At 38.9% G+C, this 12,588-nt stretch overlaps 1 protein-coding gene across 5 annotated transcripts in view; it reads left to right on the top strand.

The window, feature by feature from the left end:
* PXYLP1 (2-phosphoxylose phosphatase 1) overlaps nucleotides 1-12,588 on the top strand; it is a 106,601-nt gene that overhangs the window by 21,722 nt on the left and 72,291 nt on the right. The window contains exon 1 of one of the 5 annotated variants that reach the window (XM_072995965.2): nucleotides 8,086-8,140. The exons of the other annotated variants lie outside the window; for them this stretch is intronic. The gene's annotated coding sequence lies outside the window, so the exon portion shown is untranslated. Of the gene's footprint in view, nucleotides 1-8,085; nucleotides 8,141-12,588 lie in introns of those variants that run through there. 5 annotated transcript variants of the gene reach the window in all.

Below are 12,588 nucleotides of genomic sequence, written 5' to 3'. Positions count from 1 at the left end.
CCACTGTATTGCGCTCTACATGGGGCCACCTTTGAGGCTGCTGCGGAAACTACAGGTGGTACAGAATGCGGCGGCCAGATTACTCAGTGGAGTGAGAAAATACCAACATATCTCACCCACTCTGGCCGCACTGCATTGGCTGCCCATCCGATTCCGCATCAACTTCAAAGTGTTGATGCTCACATTTAAAGCCGTAAACGGTTTAGGGCCTCAATACTTGGCGGAACGCCTACTCCCACCAAGATCTACCCATGTCACTCGTGCAAGCCAGGAGGTGAGGCTGAGGAGCCTAACGCCGAGGGAGGCCCGGAAGGAAAAGACAAGAAATCGGGCCTTCTCGGTGGTGGCTCCTCGCCTCTGGAACATTCTACCTCCTGAGATTCGTGGGTCTCCCTTGCTGGGTATCTTTAAGAAGCAATTAAAAACATGGATGTTTCGGCAGGCCTTCCCATCACATAATTCCTGACCCTCTTCTTTCCTCCCTTACTGTTTCTGCTCGGTGTATCGTGCAACCTCATGTAGTGCTTTTATCACTTAGAATTGTCTATTTTCATTTTATTGTATTTTTGTATGATTGTTAGCTGCCTAGAGTGGTCCTCACCCAACCAGATAGGCGGGATATAAATTAAATAAATAAATAAATAAATGGAGGCAGTGGTGGATTTTATTTTCCTGGGTTCCATGATCACTGCAGATGGACACAGCAGCCACGAAATTAAAAGACGCCTGCTTCTTGGGAGGAAAGTCTTGACAGCATCTTAAAAAGTAGAGACATCACATTGCCAACAAAAGTACAAATAGTCAAAGCTATGGTTTTTTCTGTTGTGATGTATGGAAGTGAGAGCTGGACCATAAAGAAAGCAGACCGCTGAAGAATTGATGCCTTTGAATTGTGGTGCTAGAGGAGGCTCTTGAGAATCCCCTGGACTGCAAGGAGAACAAACCTATCAGTTCTAAAGTAAATCAACCCTGAGTGCTCACTGGAAGGACAGATCCTGAATCTGAGGCTCCAGTACTTTGGCCATCTCATGAGAAGAAAAGACTCCTTGGAAAAAACCTTGATGTTAGGAAGGTGTGACGGCAAGAGGAGAAGGGGATGACTGAGAATGAGATGGCTGGACAGTGTCTGCAAAGCAACCAACGTGAATTTGACACAACTCCGGGAGGCAGTGGAAGATAGGAGGGCCTGGCGTGCTCTGGTCGATGGGGTCACGAAGAGTCGGACACGACTAAACGACTAAACACACATCTGTTTTGCATCTTCTGACTGTCTTTGTTCTGCAGTTTTTTTCTGCCTGAGCAGTTTACAAGTACATTTGACAACAAGATGTGGAATCACAAACAGTAGCAAAGTTGTGCATAACGGGTGGGAAAGATAAGCTGAGTTTAGAGTACGTTTTGGCATCTAGCCGCCTAGAGTGGTCGAAATGACTAGATAGGCGGGGTATAAATACAATTAATAATAATAATAATAATAATAATGATAATGATGATGATGATGATGATGATGATAATAATAATAATAATAATAATAATAATAATAATAATAATAATAATAATAATAATAATAATAATAATAATAATAATAATAATAATAATAATAATAATAATCCATTTTGGTATAGTGAATAAACTGATGGAATAGGATTCAAGAGACCTATCTTACATTTCCTGCTTGGCCTTGGAAACTCACTGGGTGATTGCAGTAGCAAATTGTTCTTTAAATATCTTGTGTACCTTGAAACTCATCATAAGCAATATGATAGCTCACAACACACACACACACACACACACACACACAGAGAGAGAGAGAGTACTTTTAAGAAACCACAGGCCATACGAACCTGTTCTTCTGCACATTTTTCAGCAGTGTTAGAACTGTCTAGCCTAAAGATTATAAACAAAAAATTATTTATTTATTGAAGTAATAATGACTGTGTTGGGCATTAAAAAAACCTAAATACTTCTATTAGTATAGCAAATACGTGTGCAAACCTGAGAATTCTAGAACTCTTCATTAGGCAAGATCTTATTCACTGTTTCCGGTAGTGGTAGTGGTTCCAAAAATACTTAATATAAAAGTCATAGTGCTCTGCATGTTGTTTGGAGAAGGAATGAAGGAGAAGGAATGTAGAACCATTAAAATAAGGCTCTTATTAATCTGCTTTGAAGGGGTGCCCATGAACTCGTTCCTCATTCTCTTTCAGGTCAACATGCTGACACCATAACGTTAGCATCACTCCTCCACTTCTTGTAACATCAAATCTTTAGTTAATTTCATTCAGAAATCCATAGAATTGTGTCAACATTCATTGCATCAGTGGTTCTTAACCTTTGTTACTCGGATGTTTTTGAACTGCAACTCCCAGAAACCCCAGCCAGCACAGTTGGTGGTGAAGGCTTCTGGGAGTTGCAGTCCAAAACTCCTGAGTAACCCAAGGTTAAGAACCAGTGCATTACATCACCTTGCCCGGTTAGTGAAATTAGACCTTGTTGGCATGTTTTTTAGATATTTAATGATATATTATTGTTTTTCGATATATATCTTTCAAACCACTGTCAAATGATAGTCTTGTGTACCCACAGACTACAACACAGAAACCATGGGTCCTTGAGCTCATTGCTTTGCAGTGGAACAAAAACATGGATCCCTGGGCTCACCAGGACAGGCAAAGGTAGATAATGTGATAGAGTGGTTATAGTGGGCACTTATCACAAGGAATGTGGCTTTTTAAAGGGAAGCTTTGAACCCATTGTGAACCAAACCAGCAATATGAAAGACAGGAACCCTGTGTAGGCATTGCTGTATACCTAGCAAAAGCTCTTTGCTCACATCTTCAGTCTACCGAAACTTGTCCAGACAATATTTATTGCTACGAGTCATAGAATATAAAGTAGGATCAGCATTCAAAGTTGGTTCTGCCAGAACTGGTAGGAGAAATTTATGTTGTTATATGTTGCAGTGGTGTTATCATAGGGTAGATTTTTTCCCCCATGGACTTGGCCAGGATGTAGAAAGCTCATAATCACATGGAAAAACTTCTCTTTACAATTCAGGCAGCCATGTTTACTGTCTGCTACTCTCTAAATTTCTATGCAAATAATGTGCATTCTAGCCTTTTGAAGAGAAAAAATTACAGCTGTTATGACTTATCAAAGGAATTCTGTTTTCCAGGTTTTGCAAGACTTTCCACAGTCTTGTCAGTTTATTGTGTCAATAAAAAACATCCTAAGTCTCAGTAGATATTAGGATAGAATGTTTCAGTAGATTGATGTACATGAAATTAATCTGTGTAAAGTCAGATGACCAAGTTTTGGGATCCTTCTATCATATTAGTTACTCCACTGATACGAAGGCCCTTGTCTAAGTTGTTGAATGTGGTCAGATTTATTGATTGTGCTAAGCTGCAATGTGCACAACAAGGTCTCCTAGAACTCCATGGCAACCATTGAGCATTTGAACTTAGATATGTGCTATATATGGCCTGGATTTGGTGTTATCAGCAACCTCTCTTTCAGACTTATCAGAGAATCCTAAGGGGTCGGGGCTAGGCCATCTGCTCCAGTCATTTGCAGAATGTTGGCTAATATAACACCTGAACAGGGATATTCTTAGTTATGATTGTGGAGATATATCTACCCATGAAGACTTGTGGATGTGGATTGAAGCTGTAATGGAACAAAAACTGCTGCTTTTAGGTTAGTTTACATGTTTTATTTTTAAAAGACAGGGGAAACATGAATTAGTTATTTAAATCCAGCCAGTCTGTCAAGAAACCAGATGAACAAAATTGCATTTGATGACGGTGTGAGAACTAAAAACTTCAGTTGATGTAAAATGATAAAGTGATCACTACAGATTATTGGCCTATATATAATGCTCACCAAAGAAATAAAAAGAAGCAGTATTGCATCATAGCTTTTTTGTAACTTGAGTCACATATGGTATGTAATGCTTTGCAATTTCTGGTTGGTTTTCTCCTGTGCCACATGAATGAAATATTGACCTTTAGTCCCTATTAATGGTTGTGTAATGAGGACAATCAAATATTATATCACTTTCCAGTGTGTAATGGTGTTACTATGGTGTCACTATCTTTCCTCAGTCCATAACAATTTTTAAATGGGCTGTTTCTCATCTTTATGAGATAGCTGCTTTAACTTGAATTTTCATTCAATTATTCAAGTAACTTACATTTTGCTTTGAACTCTAAATTTGTTTTTTTTAATACATGAATGGAGCGCTTGCATTTGAAGAGTTTAAAGAGTGTGTGTTAGCTATAGTGAATCCTGAAGTATTTGCTGCATGAGCAGTAGAGCAAGTACAATTTAAAATCTATTTAGCAATTTTTGTTGGTACATTGCCATAGTTCCCCCCTTATTTCAATACAGAATAGATTTAAGTTAGGTATAGCTATTACTCCCCCCACACCCCTTTTTGCCAAGTGATATAGAAAAAAACTGCAAATGAAATAGGACTAATTCAGTAGCAAGAGGAATATTTATTTTTATTTAGAACAGTTAAACATTTTCTTCATGCAGACAAGCCTAATGTATGATTCCCCCAATACACTTTGTATAAGTTGCATGTGGTTAAACATTTTGTTTTTTAAAAGGGGACATCAAACCATTACACTAATAGCAAAGCATTTTAATCATGAAAGAGCCCTATCTCTTCAACATGTACACCCCAATAGGCAAATAAGATATGTAAGATAGAAAATATTTTCATGAGCAACTTTTTTTTTTAAAAAAAAAAACCTTTCTCTGTAGGTGTGGCAGCTTGAAATAATAGACTTTTGAAGACCTTGAGAATGCTTAATTCTCAAGGTAGACTGGCTACCTTTTGTCATCTTGTGCTATTTCTATGAGGAATTTCAGGCAATTGCTACCTGAATGAGCAGTAAAAATAAGCATATGATGGCCTTGGATAATGGAAAAGGAATAATTCTGATTTGGACGTGGGAATAATTCAAAATTTCAGTTTCTGCAAGTTGAATATGCTTGTGTGAGTGTAGTCTACGCTGGTACAATCTCTCCCCCAACCTTTTTTATTAATCACATTTCAAAATCAAACAATTTCATAACAATAATTTAAAGTACAGTACCACTACTTGTATAAGTTCACATGTTTTAGTGCCCTACACACCCAGGTCATGTTTGTTGTTGTAGTTCTTGTACCTCTTTTGTCAATGACCTCTTTTGTCAATAACAAAAGATTTTGTCAATGACAAAAGATACATATTAATGTCATAACAGCCCTGTATGTAGGGTAGCAATCAAAAGTGGTAACTTACCACAAAACAAAATTAAAAAAATCCAGGATGTGTTGAAACATTTAAAGGTAAATATTCTATTTTCCCACTTCACTCTTTATTGCTTGAATTATATGTAATATATCAGCAAAAGACAAAGCAACTTACTTTGTAGGATCTTTGTGGACAGGGACTGTGATGGTTCCCAGTCATGGCTTCCTCTCTATAGCCACTGAGCCACACTGCCCTTCCTATTCAGTGGTAGGTGTGCCCAGGGAACAGTTAGTTGGTGAGGAGAGTATAGAGCCTGCCTGGATCTGACATTTCCCAAGTACTCAAGTCTACTCTGTTTCTGACAACGTCTCCAGGGAATTAAAAAAAATATCCACAAACCTAGGGACTTAGAACACTTGCCAGTCTTGCAAGATAGCTGCCACCAGACCCAAACAAACATTAAAACTTTCCAGTAGCTGGTTGAGACAGGACCCGAGTTTACTACCACAAATGCTCTAAACCAAAACTCTAGACAGTTTTTCGAAGAGAGGTTTATGTTCAGTAAAAGACGCAAAAAAGACAATGAAGGTAAAAAGACAAAGTTCCACAAAGTTACAAAAAGGGTTCAAAATTACTTTGAGACAAAGTTCAGACTTTGTCCAGAAAGACTCCAGAAAACAACAAAGTTAATCTAGTCTACCTGATATTCATGGCTTAAAGAAGGGTCAGAGTAGTTTTTAGGCATGCACAGAATGCATTCTTCCCAGCTTCACAGACAGCAGCTTGAGCAAGGCCCCCTCTCATTAGAGACAGGCAAGACTAAGCTGAGTAACCAGTTTTCTGAATCCCTATTATACATGAAAACTACCTATTGCAGTCCTGTCTTAATCAACATCTTAATCCTCTTTCATGTTTACCAAAACAGAAGGATCTTCTTCACCTTCAGCTGTAATTTGCATGACTCCAGGGAAGGAAGTGGACTGGATTTTTATGTCAAGAGATAAGGTGAATACTTTAGTCTCTTCACAACTACTTTGATCGTGTCCTCTAAGTAGATAGTCAATTGAAGGTCTCACTTTCCTCTTTGTTCTTGGTCTATACTGACCCTTGCCTTCTCAGCCAGCTTTCCCACAAACTTTTACTCACAAAGAAAGAGGTTCTAAATGGATTTTATCCGATGTTCCCTTAGTTTCTCATTTTCTTCACAGAAGAAGATTATAGTTCCTGATAAACCAACCCAAGGTTGGACAATGCTGTGATCATTTCAGCAAGTTTTTTTTCCATGTAATTGCTGAGGAGATACCTTACAATAATATTTTCTCTTCATTAACAGAAAATTATATTTCCAATCTGTTATTTGATAGTAACAGAATTGGTCAGTATTCATCTGATCTTCTAAGTCTCATCAATAGAGGATTGCTTTGCTTGGCCAAGCTTTGCTGTCGGCAAACATAATATGAATTTGGTTCATGGAGATCACTCTTTACAAAACATGAATGCTTATATAATCAGCATAATCCTACATTACTGTGCTGGTGAGACTTTCTGCTCAGTGAATTGTCAATAAAGATACTTGCCTTTATAATTTACTCTTATTATAATTGAGAGGTGAACACTGGTGAGAGTGTTCTTGGAGCTCTGGCCCAGGCCTTAAGGATAAGAGTGATATGTAGATTTTGGCAGACACTGGGCTTGAGACTAGGAAGGCTCGGGGATAATGAGACACAGACAGGAACTGTTGCCTGAGAAGGGAGGCCCCTTGAGGAAAGGGAAGCCTTGGATAATGGGAGAAGAAAGGGGCTAGCCTGAACATGGGGATATAAAAGAGGCTCTGGAGGAAATAGGGTTGGGGGAAGTCTGAGGAGAATAAGTGGGGAAGAGAGGAAACTACCTGAGAGGGGGAGGAAGAAGGAGCTCAGGCCAATACTCAGAAACAAATAGGGAAGACCTATAAAGTAGAGGAGGAGTCAGAAGAAGAGCCAGAAGGTGAATGGAGCTACTTATTAAAATAGACTCCCTGGAAAAATGTCTTGGGCCAGTTGCAGGTTTCTAAAGGAAAGGGTGAGAAGCAGAATCTCATACCACCCCCCCCACACACACCTTCTCACATCTCATACCACCACCACACCTTCACTAATGGGGGAGTGCAGAGAGAGATTGGGTCTGCGGTGCCGAACTAGAATGAGTTTAGGGGAGTCAGCCCCATGGGACCCAGCTAAAATGCTGGAGAAGGAAATACCAGAAGGAACAGCAGTGTAGACTGCAATAGCAACAGCAACCAGCCCAGACCCACTTCCTATCTGAACTGTCTACCTGTGACACTCTCTGCCTTCATTGCTCACTACAGCAGGCCACCAGGCACCACTACAGCAGGCTTGTGGTGCCTGCCGTTATAACAGACAATAGACTCACCCACACCAGTGCAGTTAACTTGGGAGGTGTAGAGAGAGATGAGATTGAGCTGAGGTTAGTGAATATAACTATTTCTGATGTGTTAACACCATTTGAACAACCATTGTTGAACCTGTTGTCCATGTTCCAGTAAACTCCTCTTTCTTGGAACCTGCTGGTGTTGACCCCTTGGATCAGGAAATGGAGGAGGGATGACCCTTTGACGTGGAAGTTTTGAATTTTACTATATGAAACTTTAGCTCTCCTTTGAGACTGAAGGAAATATCTTGCTCATAAATGTATCCTGAAATTATCATCCTGCTCTAAATGTCAAATTGTGGAAGGTCTGACTTATAGCGTTAACTTAAAAGACCTTGTACAACAGCTGTATGCAGTACGTATATTTCTTCTTCAGTGTTCTAGTTTCTTTGTCTTCACAGGAGTAACCTAAAAACGTACAGAATCATTTGATGCTTTTGAAAAGAGAGCCATTTGGACAGGTTTGTAATGAGCTTAGCATAAAAGTAGTGCCCCAGTACAGCATTCTTGAAGGACTGCTACAATAAAAATATGGCTTGCTAACATGTGCCAGTAACAATCACTGCCAGTTCCTATTTGACAAGCTCTTATTTGGGTACTTAATCTTTTTATCCCCCACTCAGTTTGAAGAAATGCGGGTGCTTTATGTTTTTAAAATGCAGTAGAGATCTGGAAAATTACATGGACTGATGTTCTCTTCTTTAGTGTAGTAAGTTGTAACTAGAGCAGGTTCATTGAATCCGTGGAACTGATAAAGAAGTTGACTCACTAGTTCCCACTAATTCAATGGCCTACTCCATTTTCAACTTTGTGCTAAGCAAGCAACAGGATTTCAACCATTGTGTGTTTTTAAGTAATCTCCTCCATGCAGATTTTCCAAGACGTATTGCCATCTAATTTTAGTGGATAGCAGCGAACATAAAATATAATTGCACCAGACTCCTTAGTGTGGACTTGTTTTATGCAGAATAATGTTATCACTTGAGTCACTTCCCCTTAGGTGAATGAATCAATATTGATATGAACAAGATCAGAAATAAACACAGACTTTAGTTAAGTCAACATGTAGAAGTAAATATCTATTATTCTATTCTACAATTCTGCCCCCCTGCTCCCCTTTCCTCTGAAACTACTGTAAGTTGCCCTTCTTTCTGCAGCTACTGCAGCCACATTTGACTGTAAGAATATCAGAGTGGATTTCATTTAAAGCACAATACATTTTTTTTAAATCAGAATTTTTTGACAATTTAAATTTTAAAAATGATTTAAAATCATTATTTATATCAGTTTGATTTTTTAAAGTCATTGATTTTCATTCATCCTGAAGAATATGCTCAAGCTTAGTGAGCTTGCATGTAGCCCATTGCTGCTGATTTGCTCCTAGCTGCAAAAGAAACCAGAAAGCTACAGTTAATCATAGGTTCATTGAATAATCCTAGATTCTAATTTACTTTAAATATATTAGTCTCCCTGTCCTGTATTTCTTGGAAATAATTAGCCATGGTTCTTGTTTTGTTTCCATATGTAATAGGATGCTGTGGTTAACTGAGACTTTCTTGGTTATTTGACAACAAACTCATGACTATTCTTCTATATTAAGCCTTTATTTGATCTTTGAAAGTGGGCCAGTGAGAGAGTAAGCAAAAATGACTTAAGTTTTCTCTGTTCAGTGTTTCATATCTTACATGAAACAGTAATATACTACAGTACTCATATTAAAAAAAGAATATTTGACTAATTTAAAAAAAGAGTACCTGGCTATCTACTTTGGGCATAGTATGCATCATCACTTCTGTGTGAAAGCCAAACTGACTGCTTTTAAAGCAGTTGTAAAGTGATTGCTTGGTCAAAATTAGTCAATTGTAATAGTAAGCATGTGAAAAAAAGAATAATTTATGAATGAAAGATTCATCACTATGAGAATGAGCGCTAAGACAAATGAAGGATAATTAGTTTGCCCAGAATTCTACAGGAAGGATGAGAATTTATTGACCGTGTGGTGGAAGTCTGAAGTTGGGACCCCACCTTGGTTCCATTGGCTGAAGCTGAACCTTCTTTACTGAATACAAGTGCACAGGTGTGTTTTCCTACCAGAAACTGCATTAGAAAAACAGGCATTTTTAAATAGATGTTAGAATCCTTCATTGTTGTTATTGTTTAGTCATTTAGTCATGTCCGACTCTTTGTGACCCCATGAACCACAGCACGCCATGCCCTCCTGTCTTCCACTGCCTCCTGGAGTTTGGTCAAATTTATGTTGGTAACTTCGGTGACACTTTCCAACCATCTCATCCTCTGTCGTCCCCTTTTCCTCTTGCCTTCAAACTTTTCCAACATCAGGGTCTTTTCCAGGGAGTCTTCTCGTGAGATGGCCAAAGTATTGGAGCCTCAGTTTCAGGATCTGCCCTTCCAGTGAGCACTCAGGGTTGATTTCCTTCAGAATGGATAGGTTTGTTCTCTTTGCAGTCCAGGAGACTCCCAAGATCCTCCTCCAGCACCACAATTCAAAAGCATCAATTCTTTGGCAGTCAGCTTTCTTTATGGTCAAGCTCTCACTTCCATACATCACTACAGGAAAAACCATAGCTTTAACGATGTGGACCTTTGTCGGCAAGGTGATGTCTCTGCTTTTTAAGATGCTGTCTAGGTTTGTCATCGCTTTCCTCCCAAGAAGCAGGCGTCTTTTAATTTTGTGTCTGCTGTCACCATCTGCAATGATCATGGAGCCCAGGAAAGTAAAATCTGTCACTGCCTCCATATCTTCCCCTTCTATTTGCCAGGAGGTGATGGGACCAGTGGCCATGCTCTTAGTTTTTTTGATGTTGAGCTTCAGACTATTTTTTGCACTCTGCTCTTTCACCCTCATTATGAGGTTCTTCCATTCCTCCTTACTTTCTGCCATCAGTGGTATCATCAGCATATTGGAAATTGTTGATATTTCTTCCAGCAATCTTAATTCTGGCTTGGGATTCCTCCAGTCTGGCCTTTTGCATGATGTATTCTACATATAAGTTAAATAAGACGGGGGACAATATACAGCCTTGTTGTACTCCTTTCCCCAATCAGTGTTTCCATATCCAATTCCAACTGTTGCTTCCTGTCCCATGTATAGGTTTCTCAGGAGAAATATAAGGTGATCAGGCACTCCCATTTCTTTAAGGACTTTCCATAGTTTGCTGTGGTCCACACAGTCAAAGGCTTTTGCATAGTCAAGGAAGCAGAAGTAAATGTTTTTCTGGAACTCTCTGGCTTTCTCATAATCCAACGCATGTTAGCAATTTGGTCTCTAGTTCCTCTGCCCCTTCAAACTCCAGTTTGTACTTCTGGGAGTTTTCGGTCCACATACTGCTGAAGCCTACTTTGGAGGATTTTGAGCATAACCTTGCTAGTATGTGAAATGAGTGCAATTGTACGGTACTTGGAGCATTCTTTGGCACTGCCCTTCCTTGGGACTGGGAAGTAGACTGATCTTTTCCAATCCTCTGGCCACTGCTGAGTTTTCCAAACTTGCTGGCATATTGAGTGTAGCACCTTAAAAGCATCATCTTTTAAGATTTTAAATAGTTCAACTGGAATGCCATCACCTCCACTGGCCTTGTTGCTAGCCATGCTTTCTAAGGCCCACTTGACTTCACTCTCCAGGATGTCTGGCTCAAAGTCAGCAACCACATTATCTGGGTTGTCTGGGACATCCAGATCTTTCTGGTATAATTCCTCCGTGTATTCTTGCCAGCTCTTCTTGATGTCTTCTGTTTCTATGAGTTCCCTACCATTTTTGTCCTTTATCATGTTTATCTTTGTTCAAAATGTGGAAGCTGTAACAGTTGCAAAATGTGGTGGCCAAGCTGGTGTCAGGTAACTTGAAATATTATCTTATCTCTCTGGTCCTGGTTTGCTTGCACTGGTTGTCCATATGATTCCGCGTCAAATTCAAGTTCTTAATGTTGACATGCTGTATAAGACTCTTAACAGTATGGAACCTCGTAACTTGTCCGAGCACCTCTCCTTGTCATCATCTGCCATACCTAGTGCTTCTTCCAAGCTTTGATGTTGCAGGTGGCCACTATGAGTGAGGGCTGGAAAAATGTGACGAGGAAGCAGGCTTTTTGGGTGGTAGCTGCTACTCTATGGAATGCCCTGCGAGTGGAGGTGTGCCAGGCTCCTTCCCATCTAGCATTCCAAAGGCTTGTAAAAAAAGCTTTTCAGAAAAAACTTAGTGGTATATCCTCTTTTCATGATAGTTTTCTGTGTCTATGTTATATTTTTAGTTTACCTTTTTTTGGTCCCTGTTGCTTCCTGGAGTTTTTTTGGATGCTCGTTGGATTGAATTATTGATAGGTGAAGGTTTTGATGCTTTTTTATATATAAAGTTGTCAGAGGAGTGGCACGACACAAGATGGGCAGTATAAAAATCCAATGAACAAACAAATAAAATTTGTTATTTGCTTTTATTATTTTCATATTTATTAGATGTGACAAACTTAAAATGTCTGCACTTCAGAAGCATATGGCACAATAGCGTGCAGCTGTGTCTAGTATCGAGTTATATTCATAATTTTGCACTATGCCTTTTGTATTTTTTATATGTCATAAATACTGTAGGCCAAATAGAGCAATTTTATATATTAATTTATTATTGAAGAATGTTATTTTGTTAAAGCTGTAAAATAAGTTTAGATTTGATATAAAAATCAGAAGGATTGCAAGTATTTTAATTTTCTGCAAAATTATCATTTTTTAAAAAACTACTTTTCCAGGGTAATTTTTCCCCCAGACAGCTTCAGAGGTTTCAAAAAAGCACCTGTCTGCTCTGATGTTAGTTGTTTTATTATCTGTCTCATTTTAAAGTTTATTATTTATGGCATTACATATATATCTGTATTTGCATACTGTATATGTAATAGTTAGC

Source organism: Pogona vitticeps, chromosome 3, assembly GCF_051106095.1.
Source record: "Pogona vitticeps strain Pit_001003342236 chromosome 3, PviZW2.1, whole genome shotgun sequence".
In the NCBI taxonomy this organism is placed as follows: Eukaryota; Metazoa; Chordata; class Lepidosauria; order Squamata; family Agamidae; genus Pogona; species Pogona vitticeps.
Note: the sequence above shows the minus strand (reverse complement) of the source record. Positions and strands in the feature narration are given on the sequence as shown.